General features: G+C 36.0%; 1 long non-coding RNA gene across 1 annotated transcript; it reads right to left on the bottom strand.

Annotated features, from left to right (window-relative positions):
• Positions 1-3,735: 3,735 nt before the first annotated feature.
• LOC135207013 (uncharacterized) lies at positions 3,736-5,221 on the bottom strand. The gene is made up of 3 exons (XR_010312864.1): positions 5,071-5,221; positions 4,804-4,900; positions 3,736-4,330 (listed from the first exon to the last, which is right to left on the bottom strand). It is a non-coding gene; the product is annotated as an uncharacterized LOC135207013 (long non-coding RNA).
• Between the last annotated feature and the right edge of the window lie 220 nt (positions 5,222-5,441).

The raw sequence follows: 5,441 nt of genomic DNA on the forward strand, positions 1-5,441 counted from the left end.
AATAACAAATAGAAATAAGCCAACCAATAGATAAATCATTGCTTCCATAGAAATAAATTCTAAAAACTCCATGACGGTAGAAAACAAACTTGTTATACATTGCAACACTTCCATTCTATCCACTTTTAAAGAAAAATCTCCTATATAAAGTCAAATGTCAAAAACATGTGATATTCTATCCTATTGCCTCTGTTTTTCCTTGTTATCATTAACAGGCCTTCTATTCAGGTTTAGGAAATTTTCAGCTGCAACGCCAGATAATAACACCAATCAATTAGCCTTTCTCGGTTCATGCAGCAAGAAGGAGCCATCTACGGATATTTAGAAAAGACCATAGTGTGCGAATGAACATAAATAATCAAATCAATAAGTAATAATTGAAAGGGCTAAAAAATCTCTGTCAATACTTTTAGAATTGGCTTTTTATTAAAGCATAAAAATCAACTCTGATTAAAATGATAAATTATTTCGCTACTAAACCACTACTGTGTAAGCACCTCACTACTGTAGATATAGCAATGTAGTTGCTGTATATCCTGATGTCCCCTGACAGACCACCTGGAACCCTCTACTGAATTATTAAGATTACCTATTTTCCTTCTCCTCGAGGAGAAACAACAACCTGGAATTGTAAGAACACAGGCCACAACAGAAACAAAATTCATTGTTAATATAAAGCACTCAGTCTACAAGAGCACCACCCATTGTCAACCCTCATTTAGTACACTTAATGTGTACGACAAGGTGAGACGCATCTGGTGAAGATACAATAAAACCAGTATCTCCACTTTCCTTCTCTTATAAAATTTGTTAAAATCTCGAGGGACTTTTCGTGGAAGAAAAAGAGAAATTCGCGAAAACTGTTGACTTATTTTTCTCGAGAATCGCCAGTTAAAAGGTGAAATAATTAGCAGATAAAAGATAAAGATATAATTACCGGGAAACGATCCTTGCCATATAGTACACAGTTGAAGAGATGATCCAGCTTTGGCGCGCCGGTTAATGTGTTCAGCCTTCAAGAAATATTAACGGTCAAATTCAACGCCAATGTGGCCATTTCTCCATCGTCTAATGGGTTTCCTGTTTTATGGGTCAGCCACCATCCCTTCTCCATCTTAAATTACTTTTACACTACCCATTCTCTTGATTCACTGCCAACGAACACTTACCCAACTGATGACTAACCGTTGGCAATGGCTTTAGTGGTATGAATTTTATTACGATAAATTTCTTAAATGTTAGCGATGGAATCGACTTTGGATTTGTGGCTAAACTCCGCCTTTCTTGTTTCCTATGGACATTGTGTCGAGATTCTGACATTAGATATATTTAGCAACATTGATGAAATGTAAGAAGGTAATTTAGTCCATCAAAATTCATGAAGTAATCTGGTCGTGTTTCCGTTGAATAATGGTTAGGAGAATTATTGTTGTTACTTTTTAATTATCATAAATTAAACAGACTTTCATTTATTTTATCGAAGTAAAACGTAAATATTCACAGAACGACAAGGGTTATATGCAGCACTGGAAACTTTAAAAAAAAAAAAAAAAAAAAAAAAAAAAAAAAAAAAAAAAAAAAAAAAAAAAAAAAAAAAAAAAAAAAAAAAAAAAAATCCGTCCGTAACTTTAAGGCAAAGGGGTAACAGAGATAAAAAAAGTGGAGTATAATACCCAAATCAGTGAAAAAAACAAGAATAACGATAACTACGCATAGATATGGTATAAAGAAAGGGGCAATTCCATAAGAGAAAGGACGGGCACAAAGAAACCATTTTTCTGTCCCAGAAGACACTTCTTTTGAGTCGTTCAAAGGCCTGAATGCATGAGAGAATCCGCCCTGGGCCAATTCATTGTTTTGTCACTCGAGTTGGAATAGCTTCGGATTCCATCTCAGGTGACGCTTCCTTCAACGTATCGTTCGTAGAGGGTCACATAGAAAAGAGAAGCCAAAGACACTAAAATGTACTTTTATTTATGCCTAATTTCCATGTTTTATCTGGAAGGTCTTTCTTCGTGCCTTCTTTGTTCCACCAAAAAGGACATGTTTTCATTTTCGAAGATACAGACACGAGTATTTTCAAGACTAACCTTAGAAAGCTTGAACCACAAATACGCTTGATTTTTTGTTTCTTTAATTTTCTATGTTTACATCAGGGGACGTCTAATCTGCCAACATCTTCCTCCTGCAAGAGAGTATTTTTATCAACTTAACGGTGCCAAAAACTACATTGAGAAAGTAAAAAAAACATGTTAAACAAGCTTAAAGAAACTAGGTATCATTACACCTGAATTAAATGGAGGAGGGAATAAAGCGGTATTCAACCTATCTGATTACAATTTAACCAAAGAGAGGACTATGTTTGGGCCTGGAATTTCGCTTGCCTGTTGACTTACCTTCTTGTTATGAATATTTTCTACCATTTGAAATTTTTTCAACTAAAACACTTTCCTGAATACTTAAACCATTCCAAGTGTCAGAACGACCTATCTAAAATTTGCCCAAAACTAATAATAACAAAATGGACATCATTACGTTACAAACAGGACCTTGCTATCCTTAATAAACTCAAGATAAAACGGCAATATCATATTTACTAAACCTGATAAAGGCAAGGGAACTGGCATAATGAATGTAACGGATTATAATAGCAATGAAAAACGTTCTAAAGGATGCTACGAAGTTGAGAATACTGGGTGACATCGACAACAAACTAATTTTCAGAAACGAGGACAGAATAAACCGGTTCTCCAAAACTTTTTAAGATAATAAAACGGTAGGCCAAGCAACCAACGAAAATCTATATGTACAAGGTTCCTCATTGGGCGTTATGCATGTTGTACCAAAAATACACAGGTGTTGGTATCTCTTTGAGATCCATCTTATCAACCTGCACTACAGGAAGTTATGAAATGGCCAAATTCTTGACAGCTCTACTAGAGATTTTAAGAAATATATACAACTCACTCTTTGATTTTAAGAACAGGATTTTATGCCAGGACTCTGACCTAACCATGGCAAGCTTCGATATTGAAGCACTGTTCACCAATATACCTAGGGGGAGAAAACTGTGCTTTTGGATATTTTTTTTTTATATTTTAAGTTAAAATACAATATCCTCACACTTATAAATAACCTCACTCCTACAAAAGGCTATTAAACCTAAATAGAGCTGGAAATTATTCCAGGAAATAAAATAGAGAGATTTTTCAATGCCATCTACAACCCATAGGACGAATTACTTAAATAGGTCAGTTACACTGTCATTAACTTTTTCAACCCACATTGTGCAGTTATTCAGCACAGATACAAAGATATACGTCAAAGTTTCCAACATGCATGATTGGTAGTTTTTTACCCCAAAAGAAAATTTTGAAACCACCACTTCCCATCAGTGCGTGCGAGCCACTTCTGTGAATCCTAGACCTATCGATGGCGTTCCGAAGACACAGAAGTTGCTCTCCCTGTGCAATCTTTAGTATGGAAAGTAATACGAATGAAGGTACATTAAAAAGAAGTTACAGGGGTTGCAGCTAGGGCCGATGGCTCGATTATGGAACTAATCCCCTGCAAAGTTTAAGTCCAACTATGCTTCGCACTCGTTTCTTTACTTTATTAGGACGATTTCGTCTTCCATTCCACATCTTTAAACAGTTGTTCTCAAGTCTTATTGTTATAAGAAATCTCTAAGTGCCTACTTCACCTCAGGACGACCCAGATCAGTTTCTCGCCTTTAGTTGCTGGCGAAATTCTGTACTTCTCTATACTTATATAAACTCACTATTCTGGTATGGACGGTAATCCCTCTCGTATGCTAGAAAGGTCGTTTATAAAATCACAACCAAGTAGAGGTCAAAACCGTTGTAATCAACCCTTAATACCATTTAACTAACGTTAATTATTAAGTTTTATTTAAATTTCATGGCCCAACAGCATTTTACACAAATTGAAAAAGGCTTTTAAAAGAATAATCCATTTATGACGACTTTTAATTTTAAGGGAAACTTCAAAATCACTACCATCAAACCCATGACAGCATGAAAAGGTGCACACATTCAGATATACAAACGCAATTTACATATGAAACGAAACATTTTTCGGGGAAAATTAAATCCTGAAAGCCAATTAATTTTCATGAAATCACAAGTTTGTCTAGGAAATCGTTCACAAATCTACGGCTTGTGCAGTAGCCTTGAAACTCCAGAGAAATCCTTATTACCGCACGTAACAGGCATACAAATGCCGTTGATGTAGGATAAAAAGATATCTGCTATTGTAGAATGTGATTCAGCGTCTGTCCATCTATCGACTCCACCAGATACTCGTCAATCTGCAACGCAAGACAAATAATCAGAGAAGGAAATGTGTTCTGTGTAAGACGTCAACCCTAAGCAGTTTATGTTAAAAGGATTAGTTTATCATTTATAATAAAGATTGACCTGAAAATTAAAGAAAAAATACATTCTTACTTTGCATCATTAAGCACGTTAAAAACTACTTCTTAAAATCTGTTAGATTATTATGAGAACAAAATATAATCTAGTTAAGTTTTAATAACATCCAAGAAAAAACCCGATCTGGAAGGTAAACCTTTACTCACCAAAACCTAAATACTTAAAATACTAAAAACATACTAGACTTAAACATGTTTGTTTGGGTTGAAGTTAGAAGTGCAAGTCCCACTCCTCGACATAAGGCAAATTACTGTATGTCAAGGGTGGCTCCTCCCCACATCAGTGGCATGGGGGAGGATTAGCTTGCAAAGAAGATTTTGAGAAGAAACAGAAGTTATAAGATACTCACCATTTACAATGGTCTAGTTACCATTCACCTCGTGGGGTTGTAGTCTTCAAACTCGTCTGGTTGCTGTAGACTCATTCTGTCCTTCACCTCACTGCACCTGAAAGATTAAGAAGAAATTAAGACCCGAAAAAAAGTTCAAGGCCCATGTAATTACAACTACAGAAGAAAAAATCATAGACGTTACCAAAGCCGACAAAATAAAAGTGTATTTGAAAACAAAACGGCCAATATACAAATGTACCTTTGAAAAATCACAAAGTCACTTACCCAAAAATCCGCTAACGAAACCCGACGACCATCCAAACTATATGGACACCCTATCCTCGCTGAAGTGAAGTACACGATTCAAAATGCCGGGAAAAGTAGTAACTTAAAGACTAATAAAACACCACGAGATAACCGGCAAAGCCCAACGTCACCTCACGACAGCCTCAACGGTGGGCCCCAAGTCCTCAACTGTTTAGCCCCTAGACTGCCCCTTCCGTCGAAAGCAGCGATCCCAGATAAGGAGACTAAACAAGGACAAAGGCCTATCACCTTCAAACTACCAGTTACCAGAAAACAGCTCGCAAACTGACCTATGGTTTGACTGATAATGTATATCGTTTTCATTGTTCCTTGCTGTACAAGTAAATGAT

This window comes from Macrobrachium nipponense, chromosome 31 (genome assembly GCF_015104395.2).
Source record: "Macrobrachium nipponense isolate FS-2020 chromosome 31, ASM1510439v2, whole genome shotgun sequence".
Lineage (NCBI taxonomy): Eukaryota > Metazoa > Arthropoda > Malacostraca > Decapoda > Palaemonidae > Macrobrachium > Macrobrachium nipponense.